The following is a 15,139-nucleotide window of genomic DNA, read 5'->3' as shown; positions in this document are numbered from 1 at the left end:
AATGGGGGATATGGGGGAAGGGGGAGCTGGGGCTTTTCTCACTGGAGGGAAGAAGGAAGAGAGGTGACTTGATAGAGGTGTACAAGGTGACGAGAGGCATAGATAGAGTGGATAGCCAGAGACATTTCCCTAGGGTGGAAATGGCTGTCATGAGGGGACATAGTTTTCAGGTGATTGGAGAAAAGTATAGGGGCGATGTCAGAGGTAGGTTCTTTACACAGAGAGTGCTGTGTGCATTGAATGCACTGCCAGCAGAGGTGGTGGACTCAGAGTCATTAGGGATATTGAAGCGACTCTTGGACAGGCACATGGACAGCAATAAATTGAAAGGGTGTAGGTTAGGTTGATCTTAGATTAGGATCAATGGTCGGCACAACATTGTGGGCCAAAGGGCCTGTGCTGTACTATGCTGTACTGTTCTATGCGGAGTCTGCATATTCTCCCTGTGTGTGCGTGCGTTTCCTCCGGGTGCTCCGGTTTCCTCCCACAGTCCAAAGATGTGCAGGTTAGGTGGATTGGCCATGATAAATTGCCCTTCGTGTCCAAAATTGCCCTTAGCGTTGGGTGGGGTTACTGGGTTATGGGGATAGGGTGGAGGTGTTGACCTTGGGTAGGGTGCTCTTTCCAAGAGCCGGTGCAGACTCGATGAGCCGAATGGCCTCCTTCTGCACTGTAAATTCTATGATAATCTATGATGTTCTATATTCTGAGATCTGCCCATGTGGGATATTGGCATGGTAGGTTTATGGTCAAAGGGTGATGGATGGTGTGGTATGGGTTGTAATAAGTTGGTGCTAAGTTGGCATAGGGGCTACAAAGGGTCATCGGGTTGGGTAGAGGCAAATGGTTTGACATGAGATGGCTTGGTTTGGAATGGTGCATTGGAGTGTGTGGGAGTTGACGGGGTGTGAAGGGTGAGGTTTGGAGGAATGTAGTTTGTTTCATTGCTTTTTTTGAAATCTTGGTCACAGTGCTGGAGCACCTCCACACCTAGCAGCCTACTTAGTAATTCTAAGGTCGCATGGCCTGACTGCAGAGAACTCCACCAACACGGAAAGAAAATCCAACATTCTGTGGCTCACTTTTCCGGGTCAGTTTTGCAGAACTGGGACATGTCCTGGTCTGCAGTCCTGACCTGGGAGTGAAAAGTTGTCTTTGTGAGGGCAAAGATAGTGGAAATGCCCTTTCAAGAATAATTCGTCCAGTTGGGTTTGCTGCTTGCCCCCCCGATATGTCACAGCTAGGCCCAGAGCTGCCAACTTGTATTGTATTGAAGACCATCCTTGAACCAGGCTGTGTCTTCCGTTACCATTATCAGACAGACAGCCAATGAATTCCATTGGATGACGAGATGATAGATAAAAACTATAGTGCAGAGACCTTTCAGTGTATTACGTAAGTGGCTGTTTTTTTGTGCATAAGCGTGGAGAGTGACTGTTGACAGTCTCCTCGATCATGGGGAGTATGCCCTGTATAGACAAACCTGACCCTGTCTCAGGTGACATCCATGCATGAGCACCTCCAGCAGAAATCACTATATAGCAATCAGCATTGGGAAACAGGGCTCATTTTTCACCTTCTTAACCCCTGGCACCTGAAGGCCATTGTAGCGCCTTCTACTGCCCAGGCTGTCGTCAGATATGCACAAACTGTTAACCATTCTTTATTTTACATTTTAAACTGTTTTGTTCAATCTACGATTTGGAATTAAAATCCTGTATGCATTTAACAAAGTATTATCATGCCTTTGGCTGCGGACTCTTAGTTCTACAAGTTTCTCTACTCTCTGACACCTCAGCTAAGTGCCGTTCTTCATGTCTGTGCCTATGTAGTGATGAAATCATTCACTTCAGCAACTCTGTACAGTTCTTTTCATTCCAAGATAGTAAATTAAGAACTTAGGCATGCACCAATTTTATAGGCCCGTATTTTTCCAGTCCATTTATTTTATGGAAAATCATAATTCCTGGAATTGGGTCTGTGCTTGCATTGACAGTAGACAATCTCAGTTCTGAATTTTTTTCCATGAATATCCAAAGACAAAAATGTATTGTTTTATATGTACTATAAATGTATTGGCAGGATTTTTATGTGCGAGCCACTGCAGTGTGTCTTTTGTTCTTTGTCCGCACTTGAGTATTTTCCAATAGGGTAAATTGGATTGCAACAGAACGCGCCTGATGTTCACCCTCCCTCAACTATTGAAACTAATTATGAATGTCAGCTTTGACTGCATGTGAGATAAATTTTATAGTGTTGCTAACTAGTGCATCACATAGACTATTTCAAACTAGGAGAAAAAAATAAACACAAAAATATGTTTTCAAATTAATATTAATGTAAAGTTGCTTGAAACCCAATCTGATAAATACATTCTTTTGGCAGTTCAAGGGTTTTGCTTAATATCATGCATGTCTATCAATGCGGACTATAGTATAAGCTAGAATGAAAGGACATAGACGTCCACTCTGGTGAATGATGACCTTTCAGATGACACCTCATTCCAATTATTGTCCCTTCCCTGGCTCTAATCTAATGATTCTAATCTATCTTTCATTTTTTTTCCTATTACTGCTATTCATTCATGCCTTACGCTTTCAATTTCTCATCTATCCAATATTATTATCTAGTGGTGATCTAGTATTCTTGAACTTATTCACACTGAGCTCTTCATATAGGCATTGAATTACCTGCCTGTTTGAATCCACTATCATACTACACGCTCATTGTCAAAAATTCAAACACAATGATCAACTAAAACCAATAGTAGTTTGAACAAAGAACAATACAGCACAGGAACAGGCTCTTCGGCCCTCCAAGCCTGCACCGATCACATGTCCTATCTAGACCAACCGCCTGTATCCTTCTATACCCCATCTGTTCATGTGCCTATCCAGGTAAGTCTGAAAGGTTGCTAACATAGCTGCCTCAGCCACCTCACTTGGCTGTGCATTCCAGGCCATCACCAACCCCTGTGTAAAAAACTTCCCTGCACATCTCTACAGAAACTTTCCCCCCTCACCTTGAACTTGTGCCCTCTTGTAATTGTCATTTTTGCCCTGGCCTATGAACTGACAGTCAGTGTGAAATGCGTGCTTAGAAAGGCTCAGCGCTGGACATCCAGTGACAGCACATGAAAGCAGGTCGCACAAAAGATGGCTCCTGCCAAGGTCCCTCATTTTGATCCTTGTTGCCTATTTTTTTCAGGAGATTTTGATTTCTAACCCAGTAGATTGGTGTGAGGTTTGGTTGATTATATTGAGAAATGTCAATAGCCTCATCAAAATTCTATGAGAAAGAAACACCTGGCTGGGAGCCTGACAGAGGAATCTGCGGGAGTAAAGATGGCGGAGGTGGCTGCACCCATCACGCTAGAAACACTGGCTGGCTTGATGGCACAGGAGTTAAGAAGTTTAGCAGACAGGTGGATGGCCAATTTGAGTAACAAGGGAAGGAGATTATTTCTTTTTTAACAAATTTAGAATACCCAATTCATTTTTTCCAATTAAGGGGCAATTTAGCGTGGCCAATCCACCTGCACATCTTTTGGGTTGTGGGGGCGAAACCCACGCAAACACGGGGAGAATGTGCAAACTCCACACGGACAGTGACCCAGAGCCGGGATCGAACCTGGGACCTCGGCGCCGTGAGGTAACTGTGATAACCACTGTGCCACCGTGCTGACTAAGGGAAGGATATTAAAGAGTTGTTTAAAGCCACCATCGAGGCGGTTGGACCCGATACTGGAGCAGCTGGGCAAGACTGCCAAAGCTGTAAAGGAGCCAGGGGAGATGCTGAAGGGCATAGAGGAGACATTAGCAAGGCAAGGGAATCAGCTTGCCTTGTTGGAAGTTGAGATGCTGCTCATGTCGGCCAGGAATAAGGGCCTGAAGGCCAAAGTGGAAGATCTGGAGAACAGGTTGAGGCGCATGAACCTTAGAGTGGTGGGTGTGCTGGAGCGAGCGGAAGGTCCGAGGCCAACAGAGTACTTTTCAGAAATGTTCTATCATTTGGTGGGTGGGGCTGACGTGATCGCCGGCTCGCAATTGGACACGGCACATCGGGCCTTGTGCCAGAAACCTTGACTGAACGAGCCACCATGGGCAGTGATCGTCTGATTTCACACTTGCCAGAGGAAGGAACGAGACGTGGAGTGGGCCAAGAAGAGTCGGAACATCGATTGGGATAGGCACTTGGTGCGCATCTATCAGAACTTTGGTACCAAACCGGTGAAGCGACGGGCGGCATTTAATAAGGTGAAGGCGGTGCAACAAGGGTCAGTGGTTCAGAGTGGTATATTTAGCAAGGTTGAGAGTCACGTTGGAGTCGAGGGATCATTATTTCGACATGCCGGAGCAGGCTGAGGTCTTCAGCAAGGACAAAGAACTTGGGTCCAGTTTTATGAGGGTTGGTGGGATGTTTTTTTCCTGTCTGTGTAAATTGGGTTGGGGTGACTGTAAATGTTATAATATAATGTGTTATATTTCTGATCTTTTTTCTTGGCAGATGGTGAGGGGGATATCTACCTTGGAGACTGGAGACAAGGGGATGGTAGAGTGGGGGTTTAATATGGTAATTGGGCGGAAAGAGAAGCATAGTGGTTATGCTGAGATTGGGACATGGAACTAGGGAGTATGGGCCTGGGGGATGGATTTGGGTTGTAGGCCTTTGTTCTCGTTGTTTTGGGGCAGGATCTTGCTAGCACTAAGAGGTAGGCTATCTAATGGGAGTGGTTTGCGGCTCGTTGGTCTAGGGGTATGATTCTCGCTTTGGGTGTGTCGGTTTCGAAACTTGCGAGAGGTCCCGGGTTCAAATCCCGGACGAGCCCTTTGCAAGGTTTTCTGTTGGTCAAGCGATATTAGGGGAAACAGTGACGTAGTGGTATTGTCACTGGACTAGTAATCCAGAGACTCAGGGTAATGCTCTGGGGACATGGGTTCGAATCCCAGCAGGGCAGATGGTAAATTTGAATGTAATTTTGGCCCTTTGGATTTCGGCGGCAGCGGTGCGCAGGGGCCTTCTTGGAGGTGAGTAGTGAATTTAAAAGCACTTACCTTTGCAGGAGCAGCCCTTTGGATTTCGGCGGCAGCGGTGCGCAGGGGCCTTCTTGGAGGTGAGTAGTGAATTTAAAAGCACTTACCTTTGCAGGAGCAGCCCTTTGGATTTCGGCGGCAGCGGTGCGCAGGGGCCTTCTGGGAGGTGAGTAGTTAGTTTAAAAGCACTTACCTTTGCAGGAGCAGCCCTTTGGATTTCGGCGGCAGCGGTGCGCAGGGGCCTTCTTGGAGGTGAGTAGTGAATTTAAAAGCACTTACCTTTGCAGGAGCAGCCCTTTGGATTTCGGCGGCAGCGGTGCGCAGGGGCCTTCTTGGAGGTGAGTAGTGAATTTAAAAGCACTTACCTTTGCAGGAGCAGCCCTTTGGATTTCGGCGGCAGCGGTGCGCAGGGGCCTTCTTGGAGGTGAGTAGTGAATTTAAAAGCACTTACCTTTGCAGGAGCAGCCCTTTGGATTTCGGCGGCAGCGGTGCGCAGGGGCCTTCTGGGAGGTGAGTAGTTAGTTTAAAAGCACTTACCTTTGCAGGAGCAGCCCTTTGGATTTCGGCGGCAGCGGTGCGCAGGGGCCTTCTTGGAGGTGAGTAGTGAATTTAAAAGCACTTACCTTTGCAGGAGCAGCCCTTTGGATTTCGGCGGCAGCGGTGCGCAGGGGCCTTCTTGGAGGTGAGTAGTGAATTTAAAAGCACTTACCTTTGCAGGAGCAGCCCTTTGGATTTCGGCGGCAGCGGTGCGCAGGGGCCTTCTGGGAGGTGAGTAGTTAGTTTAAAAGCACTTACCTTTGCAGGAGCAGCCCTTTGGATTTCGGCGGCAGCGGTGCGCAGGGGCCTTCTGGGAGGTGAGTAGTTAGTTTAAAAGCACTTACCTTTGCAGGAGCAGCCCTTTGGATTTCGGCGGCAGCGGTGCGCAGGGGCCTTCTTGGAGGTGAGTAGTGAATTTAAAAGCACTTACCTTTGCAGGAGCAGCCCTTTGGATTTCGGCGGCAGCGGTGCGCAGGGGCCTTCTTGGAGGTGAGTAGTGAATTTAAAAGCACTTACCTTTGCAGGAGCAGCCCTTTGGATTTCGGCGGCAGCGGTGCGCAGGGGCCTTCTGGGAGGTGAGTAGTTAGTTTAAAAGCACTTACCTTTGCAGGAGCAGCCCTTTGGATTTCGGCGGCAGCGGTGCGCAGGGGCCTTCTGGGAGGTGAGTAGTTAGTTTAAAAGCACTTACCTTTGCAGGAGCAGCCCTTTGGATTTCGGCGGCAGCGGTGCGCAGGGGCCTTCTTGGAGGTGAGTAGTGAATTTAAAAGCACTTACCTTTGCAGGAGCAGCCCTTTGGATTTCGGCGGCAGCGGTGCGCAGGGGCCTTCTTGGAGGTGAGTAGTGAATTTAAAAGCACTTACCTTTGCAGGAGCAGCCCTTTGGATTTCGGCGGCAGCGGTGCGCAGGGGCCTTCTGGGAGGTGAGTAGTTAGTTTAAAAGCACTTACCTTTGCAGGAGCAGCCCTTTGGATTTCGGCGGCAGCGGTGCGCAGGGGCCTTCTGGGAGGTGAGTAGTTAGTTTAAAAGCACTTACCTTTGCAGGAGCAGCCCTTTGGATTTCGGCGGCAGCGGTGCGCAGGGGCCTTCTGGGAGGTGAGTAGTTAGTTTAAAAGCACTTACCTTTGCAGGAGCAGCCCTTTGGATTTCGGCGGCAGCGGTGCGCAGGGGCCTTCTTGGAGGTGAGTAGTGAATTTAAAAGCACTTACCTTTGCAGGAGCAGCCCTTTGGATTTCGGCGGCAGCGGTGCGCAGGGGCCTTCTGGGAGGTGAGTAGTTAGTTTAAAAGCACTTACCTTTGCAGGAGCAGCCCTTTGGATTTCGGCGGCAGCGGTGCGCAGGGGCCTTCTGGGAGGTGAGTAGTTAGTTTAAAAGCACTTACCTTTGCAGGAGCAGCCCTTTGGATTTCGGCGGCAGCGGTGCGCAGGGGCCTTCTGGGAGGTGAGTAGTTAGTTTAAAAGCACTTACCTTTGCAGGAGCAGCCCTTTGGATTTCGGCGGCAGCGGTGCGCAGGGGCCTTCTTGGAGGTGAGTAGTGAATTTAAAAGCACTTACCTTTGCAGGAGCAGCCCTTTGGATTTCGGCGGCAGCGGTGCGCAGGGGCCTTCTGGGAGGTGAGTAGTTAGTTTAAAAGCACTTACCTTTGCAGGAGCAGCCCTTTGGATTTCGGCGGCAGCGGTGCGCAGGGGCCTTCTGGGAGGTGAGTAGTTAGTTTAAAAGCACTTACCTTTGCAGGAGCAGCCCTTTGGATTTCGGCGGCAGCGGTGCGCAGGGGCCTTCTTGGAGGTGAGTAGTGAATTTAAAAGCACTTACCTTTGCAGGAGCAGCCCTTTGGATTTTGGCGGCAGCGGTGCGCAGGGGCCTTCTGGGAGGTGAGTAGTTAGTTTAAAAGCACTTACCTTTGCAGGAGCAGCCCTTTGGATTTCGGCGGCAGCGGTGCGCAGGGGCCTTCTGGGAGGTGAGTAGTTAGTTTAAAAGCACTTACCTTTGCAGGAGCAGCCCTTTGGATTTCGGCGGCAGCGGTGCGCAGGGGCCTTCTTGGAGGTGAGTAGTGAATTTAAAAGCACTTACCTTTGCAGGAGCAGCCCTTTGGATTTCGGCGGCAGCGGTGCGCAGGGGCCTTCTGGGAGGTGAGTAGTTAGTTTAAAAGCACTTACCTTTGCAGGAGCAGCCCTTTGGATTTCGGCGGCAGCGGTGCGCAGGGGCCTTCTGGGAGGTGAGTAGTTAGTTTAAAAGCACTTACCTTTGCAGGAGCAGCCCTTTGGATTTCGGCGGCAGCGGTGCGCAGGGGCCTTCTTGGAGGTGAGTAGTGAATTTAAAAGCACTTACCTTTGCAGGAGCAGCCCTTTGGATTTCGGCGGCAGCGGTGCGCAGGGGCCTTCTGGGAGGTGAGTAGTTAGTTTAAAAGCACTTACCTTTGCAGGAGCAGCCCTTTGGATTTCGGCGGCAGCGGTGCGCAGGGGCCTTCTGGGAGGTGAGTAGTTAGTTTAAAAGCACTTACCTTTGCAGGAGCAGCCCTTTGGATTTCGGCGGCAGCGGTGCGCAGGGGCCTTCTGGGAGGTGAGTAGTTAGTTTAAAAGCACTTACCTTTGCAGGAGCAGCCCTTTGGATTTCGGCGGCAGCGGTGCGCAGGGGCCTTCTGGGAGGTGAGTAGTGAATTTAAAAGCACTTACCTTTGCAGGAGCAGCCCTTTGGATTTCGGCGGCAGCGGTGCGCAGGGGCCTTCTGGGAGGTGAGTAGTTAGTTTAAAAGCACTTACCTTTGCAGGAGCAGCCCTTTGGATTTCGGCGGCAGCGGTGCGCAGGGGCCTTCTGGGAGGTGAGTAGTGAATTTAAAAGCACTTACCTTTGCAGGAGCAGCCCTTTGGATTTCGGCGGCAGCGGTGCGCAGGGGCCTTCTGGGAGGTGAGTAGTTAGTTTAAAAGCACTTACCTTTGCAGGAGCAGCCCTTTGGATTTCGGCGGCAGCGGTGCGCAGGGGCCTTCTGGGAGGTGAGTAGTTAGTTTAAAAGCACTTACCTTTGCAGGAGCAGCCCTTTGGATTTCGGCGGCAGCGGTGCGCAGGGGCCTTCTTGGAGGTGAGTAGTGAATTTAAAAGCACTTACCTTTGCAGGAGCAGCCCTTTGGATTTCGGCGGCAGCGGTGCGCAGGGGCCTTCTGGGAGGTGAGTAGTTAGTTTAAAAGCACTTACCTTTGCAGGAGCAGCCCTTTGGATTTCGGCGGCAGCGGTGCGCAGGGGCCTTCTGGGAGGTGAGTAGTTAGTTTAAAAGCACTTACCTTTGCAGGAGCAGCCCTTTGGATTTCGGCGGCAGCGGTGCGCAGGGGCCTTCTGGGAGGTGAGTAGTGAATTTAAAAGCACTTACCTTTGCAGGAGCAGCCCTTTGGATTTCGGCGGCAGCGGTGCGCAGGGGCCTTCTGGGAGGTGAGTAGTTAGTTTAAAAGCACTTACCTTTGCAGGAGCAGCCCTTTGGATTTCGGCGGCAGCGGTGCGCAGGGGCCTTCTGGGAGGTGAGTAGTTAGTTTAAAAGCACTTACCTTTGCAGGAGCAGCCCTTTGGATTTCGGCGGCAGCGGTGCGCAGGGGCCTTCTGGGAGGTGAGTAGTGAATTTAAAAGCACTTACCTTTGCAGGAGCAGCCCTTTGGATTTCGGCGGCAGCGGTGCACAGGGGCCTTCTGGGAGGTGAGTAGTTAGTTTAAAAGCACTTACCTTTGCAGGAGCAGCCCTTTGGATTTCGGCGGCAGCGGTGCGCAGGGGCCTTCTGGGAGGTGAGTAGTTAGTTTAAAAGCACTTACCTTTGCAGGAGCAGCCCTTTGGATTTCGGCGGCAGCGGTGCGCAGGGGCCTTCTGGGAGGTGAGTAGTGAATTTAAAAGCACTTACCTTTGCAGGAGCAGCCCTTTGGATTTCGGCGGGAACCAGAAGTTCGACCTCTGGCAAGTGCCCCCCCCCCCCCCCCAAATAAATTCTGGTGGAGAGGAAACCCGAGACACTACACGTGTAGTGTCTCCCACCCGCCCTCCTCCTCTAACCTAATAATAAGACCCATTGGTGTAAGGTAAGTGCCATATTATATTATTATATTATTAGCATTGTGCAGGTCAAGGATTGGAGGTGGAGGAGCAGTCTCTGTCAGCGAGGGAACCTGAGAACATCTCAGAAGGTAAGCAAGTGATTTTTACTTTTATACCTGTTTTTCAAATTGTGTGTGTCGGGGGGAAACTGAAGTGACATCACAGAAAAGCTGTGACCTGAGTGGCTGGTTGGGATTCTAACCTAAATTTTTTTGAGTATTTGGGATCTAATTAAACATAATAACTTAATTATAATTTAGAGGATATCTAAGCCAGAGATCGGAGAATATTATAGTTAGCTATCGCATTTCTATTAGAAATCTAGTGCTAGGAAACAGATAGTTGACAGTAACTTTGAAATTTAAAAAAAGTATTAAAAAAAAAAAAGACAAATTTAATTAATTGACGCAATGTCAGTTAGAGGGGTGCTGTGCTCTGACTGTGAGATGTGGCAGGTCCGGGAGGCTTCCAGTGTCCCGGATGGCTTCATCTGCAGAAAGTGCACCCAACTGCAGCTCCTCACAGACCGCATGGTTCGGTTGGAGCAGCAATTGGATGCACTTAGGAGCATGCAGGTGGCGGAAAGCGTCATAGATCGCAGTTATGTAAGTGTGGTCACACCCAAGGTGCAGGCAGAGAAATGGGTGACCACCAGAAAGGGCAGGCAGTCAGTGCAGGAATCCCCTGTGGTTGTCCCCCTCTCGAACAGATATACCCCTTTGGATACTGTCGGGGGGGATAGCCTATCAGGGGAAAACAGCAGCAGCCAGAGCAGTGGCACCACGGCTGGCTCTGATGTTCAGAAGGGAGGGTCAAAGCGCAGAAGAGTAATAGTTATAGGGGACTCTATAGTCAGGGGCACAGATAGGCGCTTCTGTGGACGTGAAAGAGACTCCAGGATGGTATGTTGCCTCCCTGGTGCCAGGGTCCAGGATGTCTCCGAACGGGTAGAGGGAATCCTGAAGGGGGAGGGCAAACAGGCAGAGGTCGTTGTACATATTGGTACTAACGACATAGGCAGGAAGGGGCATGAGGTCCTGCAGCAGGAGTTCAGGGAGCTAGGCAGAAAGTTAAAAGACAGGACCTCGAGGGTTGTAATCTCGGGATTACTCCCTGTGCCACGTGCCAGTGAGGCTAGAAATAGGAAGATAGAGCAGACAAACACGTGGCTAAACAGCTGGTGTAGGAGGGAGGGTTTCTGTTATCTGGACCACTGGGAGCTCTTCCGGGGCAGGTGTGACCTGTATAAGATGGACGGGTTGCATCTAAACCGGAGAGGCATAAATATCCTGGCCGCGAGGTTTGCTAGTGTCACACGGGAGGGTTTAAACTAGTATGGCAGGGGGGTGGGCACGGGAGCAATAGGTCAGAAGGTGAGAGCATTGAGGGAGAACTAGGGAATAGGGACAGTGTGGCTCTGAGGCAGCGCAGACGGGGAGAAGTTGCTGAACACAGCGGGTCTGGTGGCCTGAAGTGCATATGTTTTAATGCAAGGAGCATTACGGGTAAGGCAGATGAACTTAGAGCTTGGATTACTACTTGGAACTATGATGTTGTTGCCATTACAGAGACCTGGTTGAGGGAAGGGCAGGATTGGCAGCTAAACGTTCCAGGATTTAGATGTTTCAGGCGGGATAGAGGGGGATGTAAAAGGGGAGGCGGAGTTGCGCTACTTGTTCAGGAGAGTATCACAGCTATACAGCGAGAGGACACCTCAGAGGGCAGTGAGGCTATATGGGTAGAGATCAGGAATAAGAAGGGTGCAGTCACAATGTTGGGGGTATACTACAGGCCTCCCAACAGCCAGCGGGAGATAGAGGAGCAGATAGGTAGACAGATTTTGGAAAAGAGTAAAAACAACAGGGTTGTGGTGATGGGAGACTTCAACTTCCCCAATATGGACTGGGACTCACTTAGTGCCAGGGGCTTAGACGGGGCAGAGTTTGTAAGGAGCATCCAGGAGGGCTTCTTAAAACAATATGTAAACAGTCCAACTAGGGAAGGGGCGGTACTGGACCTGGTATTGGGGAATGAGCCCGGCCAGGTGGTAGATGTTTCAGTAGGGGAGCATTTCGGTAACAGTGACCACAATTCAGTAAGTTTTAAAGTACTGGTGGACAAGGATAAGAGTGGTCCGAGGATGAATGTGCTAAATTGGGGGAAGGCTAATTATAACAATATTAGGCGGGAACTGAAGAACATAGATTGGGGGCGGATGTTTGAGGGCAAATCAACATCTGACATGTGGGAGGCTTTCAAGTGTCAGTTGAAAGGAATACAGGACAGGCATGTTCCGGTGAGGAAGAAAGATAAATACGGCAATTTTCGGGAACCTTGGATGACGAGTGATATTGTAGGCCTCGTCAAAAAGAAAAAGGAGGCATTTGTCAGGGCTAAAAGGCTGGGAACAGACGAAGCCTGTGTGGCATATAAGGAAAGTAGGAAGGAACTTAAGCAAGGAGTCAGGAGGGCTAGAAGGGGTCATGAAAAGGCATTGGCAAATAGGGTTAAGGAAAATCCCAAGGCTTTTTACACTTACATAAAAAGTAAGAGGGTAGCCAGGGAAAGGGTTGGCCCACTGAAGGATAGGCAAGGGAATCTATGTGTGGAGCCAGAGGAAATGGGCGAGGTACTAAATGAATACTTTGCATCAGTATTCACCAAAGAGAAGGAATTGGTAGATGTTGAGTCTGGAGAAGGGGGTGTAGATAGCCTGGGTCACATTGTGATCCAAAAAGACGAGGTGTTGGGTGTCTTAAAAAATATTAAGGTAGATAAGTCCCCAGGGCCGGATGGGATCTACCCCAGAATACTGAAGGAGGCTGGAGAGGAAATTGCTGAGGCCTTGACAGAAATCTTTGGATCCTCGCTGTCTTCAGGGGATGTCCCGGAGGACTGGAGAATAGCCAATGTTGTTCCTCTGTTTAAGAAGGGTGGCAGGGATAATCCCGGGAACTACAGGCCGGTGAGCCTTACTTCAGTGGTAGGGAAATTACTGGAGAGAATTCTTCGAGACAGGATCTACTCCCATTTGGAAGCAAATGGACGTATTAGTGAGAGGCAGCACGGTTTTGTGAAGGGGAGGTCGTGTCTCACTAACTTGATAGAGTTTTTCGAGGAGGTCACTAAGATGATTGATGCAGGTAGGGCAGTAGATGTTGTCTATATGGACTTCAGTAAGGCCTTTGACAAGGTCCCTCATGGTAGACTGGTACAAAAGGTGAAGTCACACGGGATCAGGGGTGAACTGGCAAGGTGGATACAGAACTGGCTAGGCCATAGAAGGCAGAGGGTAGCAATGGAGGGATGCTTTTCTAATTGGAGGGCTGTGACCAGTGGTGTTCCACAGGGATCAGTGCTGGGACCTTTGCTCTTTGTAGTATATATAAATGATTTGGAGGAAAATGTAACTGGTCTGATTAGTAAGTTTGCAGACGACACAAAGGTTGGTGGAATTGCGGATAGCGATGAGGACTGTCTGAGGATACAGCAGGATTTAGATTGTCTGGAGACTTGGGCGGAGAGATGGCAGATGGAGTTTAACCTGGACAAATGTGAGGTAATGCATTTTGGAAGGGCTAATGCAGGTAGGGAATATACAGTGAATGGTAGAACCCTCAAGAGTATTGAAAGTCAAAGAGATCTAGGAGTACAGGTCCACAGATCACTGAAAGGGGCTACACAGGTGGAGAAGGTAGTCAAGAAGACATACGGCATGCTTGCCTTCATTGGCCGGGGCATTGAGTATAAGAATTGGCAAGTCATGTTGCAGCTGTATAGAACCTTAGTTAGGCCACACTTGGAGTATAGTGTTCAATTCTGGTCGCCACACTACCAGAAGGATGTGGAGGCTTTAGAGAGGGTGCAGAAGAGATTTACCAGAATGTTGCCTGGTATGGAGGGCATAAGCTATGAGGAGCGATTGAATAAACTCGGTTTGTTCTCACTGGAACGAAGGAGGTTGAGGGGCGACCTGATAGAGGTATACAAAATTATGAGGGGCATAGACAGAGTGGATAGTCAGAGGCTTTTCCCCAGGGTAGAGGGGTCAATTACTAGGGGGCATAGGTTTAAGGTGAGAGGGGCAAAGTTTAGAGTAGATGTACGAGGCAAGTTTTTTACGCAGAGGGTAGTGGGTGCCTGGAACTCACTACCGGAGGAGGTAGTGGAGGCAGGGACGATAGGGACATTTAAGGGGCATCTTGACAAATATATGAATAGGATGGGAATAGAAGGATACGGACCCAGGAAGTGACAAATGTGAGGTAATGCATTTTGGAAGGGCTAATGCAGGTAGGGAATATACAGTGAATGGTAGAACCCTCAAGAGTATTGAAAGTCAAAGAGATCTAGGAGTACAGGTCCACAGATCACTGAAAGGGGCTACACAGGTGGAGAAGGTAGTCAAGAAGGCATACGGCATGCTTGCCTTCATTGGCCGGGGCATTGAGTATAAGAATTGGCAAGTCATGTTGCAGCTGTATAGAACCTTAGTTAGGCCACACTTGGAGTATAGTGTTCAATTCTGGTCGCCACACTACCAGAAGGATGTGGAGGCTTTAGAGAGGGTGCAGAAGAGATTTACCAGAATGTTGCCTGGTATGGAGGGCATAAGCTATGAGGAGCGATTGAATAAACTCGGTTTGTTCTCACTGGAACGAAGGAGGTTGAGGGGCGACCTGATAGAGGTATACAAAATTATGAGGGGCATAGACAGAGTGGATAGTCAGAGGCTTTTCCCCAGGGTAGAGGGGTCAATTACTAGGGGGCATAGGTTTAAGGTGAGAGGGGCAAAGTTTAGAGTAGATGTACGAGGCAAGTTTTTTACGCAGAGGGTAGTGGGTGCCTGGAACTCACTACCGGAGGAGGTAGTGGAGGCAGGGACGATAGGGACATTTAAGGGGCATCTTGACAAATATATGAATAGGATGGGAATAGAAGGATACGGACCCAGGAAGTGTAGAAGATTGTAGTTTAGTCGGGCAGTATGGTCGGCACGGGCTTGGAGGGCCGAAGGGCCTGTTCCTGTGCTGTACATTTCTTTGTTCTTTGTTCTTTGTTTGTTTGGTGTGGGGGTCGGGACTGTGACTTGTTTTGGGCCACTTTGGCACGACGCGATGAGTCAAGAGGGTTTGTTTGGGAGGCGGGTTAGCTGACACGCAGGCAGTCTGCCGGTGTGTCGGGGGAAGGGAGGAGGTAGCGGAGGCAGGGAGCTAGCAATGACCAGGGATTTTTCTTTGCCTCACCTGTTGAGTGGGGCAGGTGGCCAGCTTAGGTGGACCTGGGGCCTAGGAACTGGTGGTGAAGGTATGACACATCACGGTTGCAATGGCTGACTCTAGGGTGAGGCGGGGGGGGGGGGGGGGGGGGGGCGGCAGCGGGCGAGAGTCTCCTGACAAGTTTAGTCACCTGGAACGTGGGTAGACTGGGGGACCCAGTAAAGAGGGAAAGGGGTTTTCCTCATTTAAAGAGTCTGGGAGCCAACATGGCATTTTTACAAGAGATTCA

The 15,139-nt window shown here is 49.7% G+C and overlaps 1 long non-coding RNA gene and 1 other non-coding gene across 2 annotated transcripts in view; one reads left to right on the top strand and one right to left on the bottom strand.

Moving 5' to 3' along the window:
* LOC140409605 (uncharacterized) overlaps positions 1-15,139 on the bottom strand; it is a 110,009-nt gene that overhangs the window by 56,393 nt on the left and 38,477 nt on the right. The gene's annotated exons all lie outside the window — the stretch shown is intronic.
* Positions 4,739-4,828, top strand: trnap-ugg (transfer RNA proline (anticodon UGG)). The gene is given in 2 exon segments: positions 4,739-4,774; positions 4,793-4,828. It is a non-coding gene; the product is annotated as a tRNA-Pro (tRNA).

The sequence above is a fragment of the Scyliorhinus torazame genome, chromosome 3 (genome assembly GCF_047496885.1).
Source record: "Scyliorhinus torazame isolate Kashiwa2021f chromosome 3, sScyTor2.1, whole genome shotgun sequence".
NCBI classification, from domain to species: Eukaryota; Metazoa; Chordata; class Chondrichthyes; order Carcharhiniformes; family Scyliorhinidae; genus Scyliorhinus; species Scyliorhinus torazame.
The sequence above is the reverse complement of the archived record's forward strand: the minus strand, read 5'-3'. Positions and strand labels throughout refer to the sequence as shown.